At 37.4% G+C, this 15,671-nt stretch overlaps 2 long non-coding RNA genes across 2 annotated transcripts in view; both read left to right on the forward strand.

Annotated features, from left to right (window-relative positions):
* Nucleotides 1-15,671, forward strand: part of LOC138403566 (uncharacterized) — a 139,669-nt gene that overhangs the window by 71,276 nt on the left and 52,722 nt on the right. The window lies entirely within an intron of this gene.
* LOC138403539 (uncharacterized) lies at nt 6,562-9,642 on the forward strand. The gene is made up of 3 exons (XR_011237788.1): nt 6,562-7,128; nt 7,888-8,675; nt 9,425-9,642. It is a non-coding gene; the product is annotated as an uncharacterized lncRNA (long non-coding RNA).

Raw genomic sequence — 15,671 nt, forward strand, 5'->3', positions numbered from 1 at the left:
TTTTGTAATATTATTATGACTTTAATACTTAACGGTAACAGACGTTATCAAAGGGCCCCAAGAAACCTCTTACGTTATTCATCTTTTTAATACGACATTTTTGGACAATTATTCACTCTGCAACCTTTTTGCGAAAAAATTTGGTTGAGGTCTAAGCTCCACTTATCAAGAAGGGTCTGGGATGTTATAAAAAAGGTAACTTATTAATTTTGCCTATAAATTCCCTTGAAGGGCTTTTCTCTAGTCGGGTCTTTGTTTGCGGCTATTCTTATTCAAGTTATGTAGTAGCTCCTATATATACCTACTTACTTTGGTAAAATGGATGGGGTCTCTAATAATACTTAAAGCGAACCACTCACGGCTGGAATAAAAATATATATTGAGTAGGTTTTTTGTCTGTTTAGGTTATGACCGAATCCTATGAAATATTATCCATACTATCCACTATTATAAATGCGAAAGTGTGTCTGTGTGTTTGTCATCAAAGAGTCTCCACAGGATTTTTAAAAACCTAAATCCACGCGGATGAAGTCGCGGGCATAAGCTAGTATTATATACATATTTATGGCAACCACCCTTAACGCTTTAGAGCTAGATAGAAATTTCTGTAATTTTATACGAGAGACAAACCTCAAGGGTATGTTTACAGCAAAAGCCAATTAGAGAGTGTGACTCATGCAAACACAGTCGGTTCATGATTGAAGGCATACACTGAAAGACAATACGTACTACATCAACTGACCTGAACGTTCGGGTTTCAACCAAATAACTGTTATTTGATTTAACTGAAATGGAACTTTGATGTTTTGAACTGCAGCTTTGTATATTGAATCTCAAACAACCTATATAATATGATAAAGGAAACGCTGACTGACTGGCTGGCTGATCTATCAATACACACTTTAAATTACTAGACGGATCGGAAAGAAATGTAGGTATATAGCTATTACGACTTAGACATTCACTAAGAAAGAATTTTTGAAAATTTAACCTCAGAAGGGATAATATAGAGGTTTGAAATTTATGTAGCTAACGCCAATGAAGTCGCGGGTATAAGCTAGTATTATAAATTTACGGCAATAGTTCTTTACGCTTTAGAGCTAGATAGAAATTTCAAATTACTGTACTTTTATACGAGAGACAAACCTCAAGGGTATGTTTACAGCAAAAGCCAATTAGAGAGTGTGACTCATGCAAACACAGTCGGTTCATGATTGAAGGCATACACTGAAAGACAATACGTACTACGTCAACTGACCTGAACGTTCGGGTTTCAACCAAATAACTGTTATTTGATTTAACTGAAATGGAACTTTGATGTTTTGAACTGCAGCTTTGTATATTGAATCTCAAACAACCTATATAATATGATAAAGGAAACGCTGACTGACTGACTGGCTGATCTATCAATACACACTTTAAATTACTAGACGGATCGGAAAGAAATGTAGGTATATAGCTATTACGACATAGACATCCACTAAGAAATAATTTTTGAAAATTTAACCTCAGAAGGGATAATATAGAGGTTTGAAATTTATGTAGCTAACGCCAATGAAGTCGCGGGTATAAGCTAGTATTATAAATTTACGCCAATAGTTCTTTACGCTTTAGAGCTAGATAGAAATTACTGTACTTTTATACGAGAGACAAACCTCAAGGGTATGTTTACAGCAAAAGCCAATTAGAGAGTGTGACTCATGCAAACACAGGCGGTTCATGATTGAAGGCATACACTGAAAGACAATACGGTACTACATCAACTGACCTGAACGTTCGGGTTTCAACCAAATAACTGTTATTTGGTTTAACTGAAATGGAACTATGACGTTCTGGACTGCAGCTTTGTTTTGAACCTCAAACTAAATAAGGAAAAGGTGACTGACTGACGGATTGACTGATCTATCAACGCAGAGCTCAAACTACTTGACCGATCGGGTTGAAATTTGGCATGCAGAAGCTATTATGACAAAGATGTCTGTTAAGCATTTTTGCAAATTCTTTGATCTTGTAACATTCTTAATATTGTATATGCTTATTCCAACAAGCACACAAATTTTTCAAGATCAAATCCATGTATGTGTGTAACTAGATGATTGAAAAATAAACGTTTTATTTATTTTATTTATTTATTTAAATTCCATCTATAATTTGATTATAATACCTATACCTAGAGGTTTGAAATTTGTGCAGTCCACGCAAATGCGTAAATCTTACCTAGGTACTATATTATTCATCCTATTTCGTACGGAACCCTCTGCCCGTGAATTCAACCCACACTTGTCCGATTTTTGTTATTATAATATAACCCTCACATTTTTCTTAATTTGGACCTACTATGAACTACATCTTTTAGCTTATTTTTACATCGTGATTTAACTCTAAGCGCGCCATACCCTTCGAAAACTGATTCGTCATCTTCAATCGACCCATTTCTGATTTTCGCGCCGATATGACGAAAATTTACTACGAAATAAAAGCCTGAGAGAGCTCAAGAAACTAGAAAGCTTTTTGGTCGATTTATTATACTAATTATTAGTTCATGACCACAATTTTTTTTAATATGATGTAACCACAAATTCACGTTTTTCAGATTTTTCCCCGAACGTCTGCTATATAAGACCTACCTACCTGCCAAATTTCATGATTCTAGGCCAATGGGAAGTACCCTGTAGAATTCTCGACAGACCGACAGACAGACAGACAGACAGACAGACAACAAAGTGATCCTATAAGGGTTCCGTTTTTCCTTCGAGTCAGACTCGCATAGGAAGTGTTTCGTACCATCGTACAAAAAACAATACTTTTTTTTAATTTTCATGGCGGCTGTTTTGAAATTTTCATTATTTGTTGTTATAGCGGCAATAGAAATACACATTGTGGAAAAAAAATCAACTCTCTGCGTATTACGGTTCACGATATAAAACCGTGTGTAAAAATATTTCTACCTATATCCGTAATAGACTTTGATGAAACCATCCAACCGATGTGCCCCAAACCAGTTTCATTAGAAATGCAATAATGCGAAGATGTTTTCAGACCACTAAAATAAGGCACTAGGCACATTCTTTTTTTAACGTAGGAGGGTATCCGCTAGTAATCCATACTAATATTATAAATGCGAAAGTGTGTCTGTCTGTCTGCTAGCTTTTCACGGCCCAACGGTTCAACCGATTTTGATGAAATTTAGTACAGAGTTAGCTTACATCCCGAGGAAGGACATAGGCTTTATAGGCATACTTTTTGTCCCGGAATATTAAAGAGTTTCCACGGGATTTTCAAAAAAGCAAATCCACGCGACGAAGTCGTTGGCATCAGCTAGTTAAATATATTTTTTTCCATCTGGAATATGATTTGGAACAACATGATAGGCAAACTAGAAACAGAAATAAGCTGGCTACTCCTGCGCTCCGCCTCTGGAAGGTGCGAAAGTCATTTGTGGGAATGAGTGTAATATTTTATAATAAAATTCCACAACCTTTACACAAGTTTAAAAAATGTGTCAAAAGTATGCTCCTAAAAAAAGCATATTATACAGTCGCAGACTATGTAAACGATAAAAAAGCTTGGATTTGACTCGCTCCAGCAATGCACGGGGCTGCAATGGCTTGTATAGTACGGTATAATAACATTGTAAATTGAAAAATTAAAAAGAGCAACCGCCGAGTTTCTTGCTGGTTCTTCTCGGTAGGAACGGCATTCCGAACCAGTGGTAAATTAAAACTACCTGACTATTCATAAGCACTTTTAAAAAGTTTACATGAATAAAAAAACATTCTATTCTATTCTATTCTATTCAACAAATATTTGAACTGGCAGTCCGGTTTATAAATCGATTCGATTCTCAATTATATCAACACGATTCCATTTGCGTTAAATACTAATTGCGAGGCGATTCCGTCGAATTTGCGCACCCTATCTACAATCGAGCCCGTCGTATGATTATTACTGTCCAGTACAAACATTGGCCGTGCATCGAGCAACACTATTCAAAGAAGACCACGTCTTTCAGCCTATGTGAAATCTAATACTTATTTCTTAATGACAACCTCGTGTGAACTATTTGATTTTCTGGTATAAAAAGTGGCCTATATAAATCTCTAGACTTTTAACTATATCCGTGTAAAAATTCACGTCCAACATTGCCCGTCTACGAGTAACATGCTTCAAAGTTCCCTTCGGCGGTATGCCCACTAGATTTCAACGTGGGGTTATTATATTTTGAGGGGTGGATCAACAAATTCCTGAAAAGCCGGTAAAGCATTTGCGGTGGTGCTGCAAATGTTCATGGGCGGTGGTTATCATTTAACTTTAGGTGACTTGCCGTCGTTTGCTCGCTCATGAACATTTTCAGCACCAGAGAAACCACCAATGCGTTGCTGTAGCGCAATTTTAAAGAAACCTAAATCCACGTCTGGACAAAGTCGTGGGTATCATCTAACATATCCTGAGACGCCTTATACTTGATGCGGACGGTGCCGCTGGGTTCTTGAGTGGGTATGCTGAAGGCTGTAAAAATTGCCAGTGAGTCCCACATACTCGCCTTTGTGCGGGATGCATAATTGCATTTTTACCAGCGGAATAAAAAAAAGGTAACATATAACCTAAGATAAACAAAACCTTCATAAGACTTTGTTATTATATAAAGAACGAGCGAATCAGCAGGAGATCAATCACCTGGTGCTAAATGATTACTGCCATCCATGAACATTCGCAGCAACCAAAGGAACTCCTTGACTTCACATCACAAGTTCTCTATCGTCAGTAATTATTTTCTTTGGGTTTGAGGGGTTTCACTTCTCTTATGAATAGGTCGCACACAATTCGATAGTAACCCGGAAAATCATTTTGATCAATTGGTCTTGTACATTGACATAGAGAAACGAGTCACGTATCTTCTCCCCGAAGCCACGTAGCTTATTGGTCCATCGCGTGGGTCACTAATTGCTGTCCCTGTATATACAGACTAGTATTTTGCTCGCTGCTCGAGCTGCTAAAGCAGCTCTCGAGGTCTATAATGGCCATTTTGAATAATAAAATTTTTTGTATGAAAAAATAAATTCCGCCATTTTGAATTTTTTTTCAATCCATCGAGTAGACCTTCGGATCCTGATCATCTCTTGCCAAGAAACCACTCTTCCATCTTTCATACCCTCCGAGATGGACGCCGACGAAATTTGTATGGCGGCCATCTTTTTTCCACAATTTTGAATTTTTTTTTAAATTTTTGGCAATTGGATGAGGTTTCGAATGACATTTGGTCGAGCACCTCCCACCTATCTTCAATACCTCGAGCGTGCCCTTCACCCGCCTCCGAAATCCTCAATCATCAGCTCTCTCCATATGTTGCCCTAAAGGAATCTTTGTCTTCTGTACGAAAGTATTAGTGAAAAAAAAAGTTTCATACAAAATTTTACAGGAGCAAATTTTTTGAAAATCTCGGCCGCCATCTTGTTTTTCCAATTTTTTTTACATTTTCTAAAAATCTTTTACCAATATCTTCAATTGTTGCAAGTTGTAACAAAATCGGTTGGAAAACAAAAAAGTTACAAAAGTCAGGTCGGCCGCCATCTTGTTTTTCTGAAATGTCATAATTTTTCCCAACTCAAATCCTATTCCTGAACATATCTCCCATACATTATTATATCATTTTCTGTCTCTTTCTAGGAGAATAATTATGTCAATGGGTGAGTCAGCGGAAAAAAAAAATTCCGCCATTTTGAATTTTTTTTCCATCCATCGAGTAGACCTTCGGACCCTGATCATCTCTTGCTAAGAAACCACTCTTCCATCTTTCATACCCTCCGAGATGGACGCCGACGAAATTTGTATGGCGGCCATCTTTTTTTCACAATTCAAATTTTTTTTTCAAATTTTTGGCAATTGGATGAGGTTTCGAATGACATTTGGTCGAGCACCTCCCACCTATCTTCAATACCTTGAGCGTGCCCTTCACCCGTCTCCGAAATCCTCAATCATCAGCTCCCTCCATATGTTGCCCTAAAGGAATCTTTGTCTTCTATATGAAACTATAAGTGAAAAAAAAAAGTTTCATACAAAATTTTACAGGAGGAAATTTTTTGAAAATCTCGGCCGCCATCTTGTTTTTTCAATATTTTTCACTTTTTCTAAAAATCGTTTGCTAATATCTAAAACAACTGCAAGTTTAAACAAAATCGGTTGGAAAACAAAAAAGTTACAAAAGTCAGGTCGGCCGCCATCTTGTTTTTCTGAAATGTCATAATTTTTCCCTACTCGAATCCCACTTCTGAACATATCTCCCATACATTATTATATCATTTTCTATCTCTTTCTAGGAGAACAATTATGTCAATCAGTGAGTGAGTGGTAATTGAGCTATATATAGTATAATATAACTAGTATTTTGCTCGCTGCTCGAGCTGCTAAAGCAGCTCTCGAGGTCTATAATGGCCATTTTGAATAAAAAAAAAATTTGTATGAAAAAAAAAAATTCCGCCATTTTGAATTTTTTTTCAAGTCATCAAATAGACCTTCGGATCCTGATCATCTCTTGCCAAGAAACCACTCTTCCATCTTTCATACCCTCCGAGATGGACGCGGATGAAATTTGTATGGCGGCCATCTTTTTTTCGGAATTTTGAATTTTTTTTTAAATTTTTGGCAATTGGATGAGGTTTCGAATGACATTTGGTCGAGCACCTCCCACCTATCTTCAATACCTTGAGCGTGCCCTTCACCCGTCTCCGAAATCCTCAATCATCAGCTCTCTCCATATGTTGCCCTAAAGGAATCTTTGTTTTCTATATGAAACCGTGATTGAAAAAAAAAGTTTCATACAAAATTTTACAGGAGGGAATTTTTTGAAAATCTCGGCCGCCATCTTGTTTTTCCAATTTTTTTCACTTTTTCTAAAAATCGTTTACTAACATCTTCAATTGTTGCAAGTTGTAACAAAATCGGTTGGAAAACAAAAAAGTTACAAAAGTCAGGTCGGCCGCCATCTTGTTTTTCTGAAATGTCATAATTTTTCCCTAGTCGAATCCCACTTCTGAACATATCTCCCATACATTATTATATCATTTTCTATCTCTTTCTAGGAGAACAATTATGTCAATCAGTGAGTGAGTGGTAATTGAGCTATATATAGTATAACTAGTATTTTGCTCGCTGCTCGAGCTGCTAAAGCAGCTCTCGAGGTCTATAATGGCCATTTTGAATAATAAAATTTTTTGTATGAAAAAAAAAATCCGCCATTTTGAATTTTTTTTCCACCCATCGAGTAGACCTTCGGATCCTGATAATCTCTTGCCAAGAAACCACTCTTCCATCTTTCATACCCTCCGAGATGGACGCGGATGAAATTTGTATGGCGGCCATCTTTTTTTCGGAATTTTGAATTTTTTTTTAAATTTTTGGCAATTGGATGAGGTTTCGAATGACATTTGGTCGAGCACCTCCCACCTATCTTCGATACCTCGAGCGTGCCCTTCACCCGTCTCCGAAATCCTCAATCATCAGCTCCCTCCATATGTTGTCCTAAAGGAATCTTTGTCTTCTATATGAAAGTATTAGTGAAAAAAAAAAGTTTCATACAAAATTTTACAGGAGAAAATTTTTTGAAAATCTCGGCCGCCATCTTGTTTTTCCAATTTTTTTCACTTTTTCTAAAAATCGTTTACTAATATCTTTAATAGTTGCAAGTTGTAACAAAATCGGTTGGAAAACAAAAAAGTTACAAAAGTCAGGTCGGCCGCCATCTTGTTTTTCTGAAATGTCATAATTTTTCCCTAGTCGAATCCCACTTCTGAACATATCTCCCATACATTATTATATCATTTTCTGTCTCTTTCTAGGAGAACAATTATGTCAATGAGTCAGTGAGTGAGTGAGTGAGTGGTAATTGAGCTATATATAGTATAACTAGTATTTTGCTCGCTGCTCGAGCTGCTAAAGCAGCTCTCGAGGTCTATAATGGCCATTTTGAACAATTTTAAAAAAGTCATACATTTTGTATTAAAAAAAAAATCCGCCATTTTGAATTTTTTTTCCACCCATCGAGTAGACCTTCGGACCCTGATCATCTCTTGCCAAGAAACCACTCTTCCATCTTTCATGCCCTCCGAGCTGGACGCGGATGAAATTTGTATGGCGGCCATCTTTTTTTCGGAATTTTAAATTTTTTTTCAAATTTTTGGCAATTGGATGAGGTTTCGAATGACATTTGCTCGAGCACCTCCCACCTATCTTCAATACCTTGAGCGTGCCCTTCACCCGTCTCCGAAATCCTCAATCATCAGCTCCCTCCATATGTTGCCCATAAGGAATCTTTGTCTTCTATATGAAACCATAAGTGAAAAAAAAAAGTTTCATACAAAATTTTACAGGAGGGAATTTTTTGAAAATCTCGGCCGCCATCTTGTTTTTCCAATTTTTTTTACATTTTCTAAAAATCGTTTACTAACATCTACAAGAGCTGCAAGTTGTAACAAAATCGGTTGGAAAACAAAAAAGTTACAAAAGTCAGGTCGGCCGCCATCTTGTTTTTCTGAAATGTCATAATTTTTCCCTACTCGAATCCCACTTCTGAACATATCTCCCATACATTATAATATCATTTTCTGTCTCTTTCTAGGAGAACAATTATGTCAATGAGTCAGTGAGTGAGTGAGTGAGTGGTAATTGAGCTATATATAGTATAACTAGTATTTTGCTCGCTGCTCGAGCTGCTAAAGCAGCTCTCGAGGTCTATAATGGCCATTTTGAATAAAAAAAAAATTTGTATGAAAAAAAAAAATTCCGCCATTTTGAATTTTTTTTCAAGTCATCAAATAGACCTTCGGATCCTGATCATCTCTTGCCAAGAAACCACTCTTCCATCTTTCATACCCTCCGAGATGGACGCGGATGAAATTTGTATGGCGGCCATCTTTTTTTCGGAATTTTGAATTTTTTTTTAAATTTTTGGCAATTGGATGAGGTTTCGAATGACATTTGGTCGAGCACCTCCCACCTATCTTCAATACCTTGAGCGTGCCCTTCACCCGTCTCCGAAATCCTCAATCATCAGCTCTCTCCATATGTTGCCCTAAAGGAATCTTTGTTTTCTATATGAAACCGTGATTGAAAAAAAAAAGTTTCATACAAAATTTTACAGGAGGGAATTTTTTGAAAATCTCGGCCGCCATCTTGTTTTTCCAATTTTTTTCACTTTTTCTAAAAATCGTTTACTAACATCTTCAATTGTTGCAAGTTGTAACAAAATCGGTTGGAAAACAAAAAAGTTACAAAAGTCAGGTCGGCCGCCATCTTGTTTTTCTGAAATGTCATAATTTTTCCCTAGTCGAATCCCACTTCTGAACATATCTCCCATACATTATTATATCATTTTCTATCTCTTTCTAGGAGAACAATTATGTCAATCAGTGAGTGAGTGGTAATTGAGCTATATATAGTATAACTAGTATTTTGCTCGCTGCTCGAGCTGCTAAAGCAGCTCTCGAGGTCTATAATGGCCATTTTGAACAATTTTAAAAAAGTCATACATTTTGTATTAAAAAAAAAAATCCGCCATTTTGAATTTTTTTTCCACCCATCGAGTAGACCTTCGGACCCTGATCATCTCTTGCCAAGAAACCACTCTTCCATCTTTCATGCCCTCCGAGCTGGACGCGGATGAAATTTGTATGGCGGCCATCTTTTTTTCGGAATTTTAAATTTTTTTCAAATTTTTGGCAATTGGATGAGGTTTCGAATGACATTTGCTCGAGCACCTCCCACCTATCTTCAATACCTTGAGCGTGCCCTTCACCCGTCTCCGAAATCCTCAATCATCAGCTCCCTCCATATGTTGCCCATAAGGAATCTTTGTCTTCTATATGAAACCATAAGTGAAAAAAAAAAGTTTCATACAAAATTTTACAGGAGGGAATTTTTTGAAAATCTCGGCCGCCATCTTGTTTTTCCAATTTTTTTTACATTTTCTAAAAATCGTTTACTAACATCTACAAGAGCTGCAAGTTGTAACAAAATCGGTTGGAAAACAAAAAAGTTACAAAAGTCAGGTCGGCCGCCATCTTGTTTTCTGAAATGTCATAATTTTTCCCTACTCGAATCCCACTTCTGAACATATCTCCCATACATTATAATATCATTTTCTGTCTCTTTCTAGGAGAACAATTATGTCAATGAGTCAGTGAGTGAGTGAGTGAGTGGTAATTGAGCTATATATAGTATAACTAGTATTTTGCTCGCTGCTCGAGCTGCTAAAGCAGCTCTCGAGGTCTATAATGGCCATTTTGAATAATAAAATTTTTTGTATGAAAAAATAAATTCCGCCATTTTGAATTTTTTTTCAATCCATCGAGTAGACCTTCGGATCCTGATCATCTCTTGCCAAGAAACCACTCTTCCATCTTTCATACCCTCCGAGATGGACGCGGATGAAATTTGTATGGCGGCCATCTTTTTTTCGGAATTTTAAAAAAAAATTCAAATTTTTGGCAATTGGATGAGGTTTCGAATGACATTTGGTCGAGCACCTCCCACCTATCTTCAATACCCTAAGCGTGCCCTTCACCCGTCTCCGAAATCCTCAATCATCAGCTCCCTCCATATGTTGCCCTAAAGGAATCTTTGTCTTCTATATGAAACCGTGATTGAAAAAAAAAAGTTTCATACAAAATTTTACAGGAGGGAATTTTTTGAAAATCTCGGCCGCCATCTTGTTTTTCCAATTTTTTTTACATTTTCTAAAAATCGTTTACTAACATCTACAAGAGCTGCAAGTTGTAACAAAATCGGTTGGAAAACAAAAAAGTTACAAAAGTCAGGTCGGCCGCCATCTTGTTTTTCTGAAATGTCATAATTTTTCCCTACTCGAATCCCACTTCTGAACATATCTCCCATACATTATTATATCATTTTCTATCTCTTTCTAGGAGAACAATTATGTCAATGAGTCAGTGAGTGAGTGAGTGAGTGGTAATTGAGCTATATATAGTATAACTAGTATTTTGCTCGCTGCTCGAGCTGCTAAAGCAGCTCTCGAGGTCTATAATGACCATTTTGAATAATAAAATTTTTTGTATGAAAAAATAAATTCCGCCATTTTGAATTTTTTTTCCATCCATCGAGTAGACCTTTGGACCCTGATCATCTCTTGCCAAGAAACCACTTTTCCATCTTTCATACCCTCCGAGATGGACGCGGATGAAATTTGTATGGCGGCCATCTTTTTTTCACAATTTTGAATTTTTTTTCAAATTTTTGGCAATTGGATGAGGTTTCGAATGACATTTGGTCGAGCACCTCCCACCTATCTTCAATACCTTGAGCGTGCCCTTCACCCGTCTCCGAAATCCTCAATCATCAGCTCCCTCCATATGTTGCCCTAAAGGAATCTTTGTCTTCTGTACGAAAGTATTAGTGAAAAAGAAAAGTTTCATACAAAATTTTACAGGAGGAAATTTTTTGAAAATCTCGGCCGCCATCTTGTTTTTCCAATTTTTTACACTTTTTCTAAAAATTGTTTACTAATATCTTCAATAGTTGCAAGTTGTAACAAAATCGGTTGAAAAACAAAAAAGTTACAAAAGTCAGGTCGGCCGCCATCTTGTTTTTCTGAAATGTCATAATTTTTCCCTACTCGAATCCCACTTCTGAACATATCTCCCATACATTATTATATCATTTTCTGTCTCTTTCTAGGAGAACAATTATGTCAATGAGTGAGTGAGTGAGTGAGTGAGTGAGTGGTAATTGAGCTATATATAGTATAATAACTAGTATTTTGCTCGCTGCTCGAGCTGCTAAAGCAGCTCTCGAGGTCTATAATCGCCATTTTGAATAAATAAAAAAAGTTTTAAATTTTGTATGAAAAAAAAAATTCCGCCATTTTGAATTTTTTTTCAATCCATCGAGTAGACCTTCGGATCCTGATCATCTCTTGCCAAGAAACCGTTCTTCCATCTTTCATACCCTCCGAGATGGACGCGGATGAAATTTGTATGGCAGCCATCTTTTTTTCGGAATTTTAAAAAAAATATCAAGTTTTTGGCAATTGGATGAGGTTTCGAATGACATTTGGTCGAGCACCTCCCACCTATCTTCAATACCTCGAGCGTGCCCTTCACCCGTCTCCGAAATCCTCAATCATCAGCTCCCTCCATATGTTGCCCTAAAGAAATCTTGGTCTTCTATATGAAACCATAAGTGAAAAAAAAAAGTTTCATACAAAATTTTACAGGAGGGAATTTTTTGAAAATCTCGGCCGCCATCTTGTTTTTCCAATTTTTTTTACATTTTCTAAAAATCGTTACTAACATCTACAAGAGCTGCAAGTTTAAACAAAATCGGTTGGAAAACAAAAAAGTTACAAAAGTCAGGTCGGCCGCCATCTTGTTTTTCTGAAATGTCATAATTTTTCCCTACTCGAATCCCACTTCTGAACATATCTCCCATACATTATTATATCATTTTCTATCTCTTTCTAGGAGAACAATTATGTCAATCAGTGAGTGAGTGGTAATTGAGCTATATATAGTATAATAATTAGGGACACCTCCTGACTTGATGGCACTTCACGACCATCACAAGTTCCCAGTAATCGGTAATAGCGTTGGGTTCGGGGAATTTTGTTTACATGTTATTTATATATTTTTTGACGATAATTATTCTGTCGTGATTAATCACGACAGAAAACTTTGAGGCCAAGAAAAACTGCAAGAAATTTCAATAGCAAGCTATCAAAAGTTGAAAAATTTCAAGTTTCTGGTCCCATCGGTTTGAGCTGTACATTTATTTCACACAAGATGATGCCCGCGTTAGAGATACGTGCCCGGGATCGAACCCCCGACCTCCGATTAGAAGGCAGACGTCCTAACCACTAGGCTATCACAGCTTCAGCCGAAAATTATTAATACTTAACTACAGTGGCCTACGTGAAAGTATTTTAACCCAATTATTATTTTCCACACCAACAGCTTTGCATATTTCTATCTCCCAGTGTAAGGGATGATTTATGCCAACACGTGACGGGCGCGGGCCGTGTCACGTACGAGGCGCGGCCGATCCACGGATTGCAATTTTGTATGAAAAGTGACGACATATAGATCCGAGACATGGTCGCTAACTATGGGCCTCATAAGAAAGCTCAGAGTCACTCAGCGGGCGATAGAGAGAGCTATGCTTGGAGTTTCTCTACGTGATCAAATCAGAAATGAGGAGATCCGTAGGAGAACCAGAGTAACCGACATAGCTCAACGGGTTGCGAAGCTGAAGTGGCAATGGGCAGGGCATATAGTTCGTAAAACCGATAGACGTTGGGAACATCAACAACATTTTATATGAAGCAGTTCATGCTTCAGCGTGTGGCGTCTGTTCCTCGTCTGCGCCTCGTACGTGGCACGGCTCGTGCCCACCACGTGTTGGCATAAATCATCCCTAACTCGGTTCGGGTCGGCCTATACCGCGGGGCAAACAATAAATATTCATAGCTAGTTTTCCGGTTCGCAGCCTAGAGTGCTCCTCAAACAAAATTGCTAATGAGATTTTGTTTTTTCATTCAGATACAAGTTAGCCCTTGACTGCAATCTCACCTGGTGGTAAGTGATGATGCAGGCTAAGATGGTAGCGGGCTAACCTGGAAGGGGTATGGTAGTTTCATTGAACCCTTTGGTGTCTACACGGTATCGTACCAGAACGCTAAATCCCTTGGCGACACGGATTTGGGTGGTAACTAGCCACGGTCGAAGCCTCCCACCAGACTAGAACAGAGACAATTTAGAAATTATAAAAAAATGCCATCCAAAGAGGTAATGTTGCCAGCATCTTGGGTACAATGCCTCGCTACGGTGGTCTCGATGAGGTTTTAAATTAAATTAAATTTATTTTAGTTTTATAAAAAAAATTGTTGTTGTATTATTTTTTTTAGACTGTAGATATGAACACCTCCGTACGTATACATTTTAACAGTAGAATAGAATAGAATAGAATAGAATGTTTTTTTATTCATGTAGGTACATACCTCTTCTTACTTGTATAAGAGAAAAATTTACGAGAAATTTATATATTTTTACGAGACATTTTCACCGCGATTAATAGCCTCATCCAGTGACATGAGGGCTGGCTCATTTTTTGCGCAACGGATCAGCCTGGCTGTCCAGCGCTGAAATGCAGCCAGTATTCTTGTAAAAAAAACCATATATTTACATGTAAAAAAAATTTATCACTAAAAATTTTATATTTACAAAAAATATACGCCGTCCAACTAAAATTCCGAATTCCCCCTACCGGGAATTGAACCCAGGCCCTCCCACTAATAAGACCACAGTGCTCACCCCTGAGCTGGAGAGGTCGTCAGATAATAAATATTCATAGCTAGTTTTCCGGTCCGCGGCCTAGAGTACCTACTCCTCAAACAAAATTGCTAATGAGATTTTAGTAACGCCATTTTAATAAACTGTCCAAGTGCGAGTCAGACTCGCGCACTGAGGGTTCCGTACTACGTATTTTATCGACATTTTGCACGATAAATCTAAAACTTTTATGCCTAAAAATAAATAAAAATCTGTTTTAGAATGTACAAGAAAGGCCTTTCATACTATACCCCACTTGGTAGGTATAGTAATTTTACTTTGAAAGTTTAAAAAAGCAAAATTTGTTCATGAACACATTTTAATTTTTTTCTTGTGATGTAAACACAAATTCATGGTTTTTAGATTTTGCCCCTCATGTCTGCTATAAGACCTAACTTCCTGCTAAATTTCATGATTCTAGGTCAACGGGAAGTACCCTAGGTTTCTTGACAGACAGACAACAAAGTGATTCGTTTTTCCTTTTGAGGTACGAAACCCTAATAACGTGCATGAATATTATAGTGCCGGCGTTTTCCTTTCGCTCTTTTCATAATAATTATACGAAAATAACAGCAATGTTTTTAAATGTTGGGAAATAGACGTCGTTTCTGCACGGAAGTTCAGGATAGAAAAGCCTTCGCTATATTTCCCAGGAAATTTATTATACACCATCCACACTAAAATCCATATTTTATACGTACTAGTATATGCTAGTATATGCTACTAGATGATAACTTCGTCCGCGTGGACTCAGGTTATTAAAAATCCCTTGGGAACTCTTTGATTTTCCGAGATTAAAAGTAGCTTAATTCCTTCCCCGGGATGCAAGCTATCTTTGTAACAAATTTCATCTAAATCGGTTCAACGGATGGGCCGTCAAAGGAGAGAGAGTAGAGTAGCCTCAATAGCTCAACCGGTAAAGGAGTGGAATGAAAACCGAAAGGTCGACGGTTCAAACCCCGCCCGTTGCACTATTGTCGTACCTACTCCTTACGCTTAGTTGGAGAGGTAAAGGGAGTATTAGTCATTAAACATGGCAAATATTCTTTTTTTAAAAAAAAAGGCCAGCAGACAGACAGACGACGACGAAGTCGCGGGCATCAGCTAGTAGCACAATAAATCGGAACCGAACATTTTTATTAGTTCCCCAATCGACCCGAACCCCTATTGAAAACATCACAAAGTATAAGAAAGGCCCTTAAAATATCAAAGGTTTACACCCACTCTAAGCACGTAACCCTGAACCCAAAACTCTCACCTACATAACAAGCTGTAAGCCCCCTATTACGATGATAATCTTGAAAAGCCCCTTCCAATAATAATTCCCTATTCTAA

The sequence above is a fragment of the Maniola hyperantus genome, chromosome 18 (genome assembly GCF_902806685.2).
Source record: "Maniola hyperantus chromosome 18, iAphHyp1.2, whole genome shotgun sequence".
Classification (NCBI taxonomy): domain Eukaryota; kingdom Metazoa; phylum Arthropoda; class Insecta; order Lepidoptera; family Nymphalidae; genus Maniola; species Maniola hyperantus.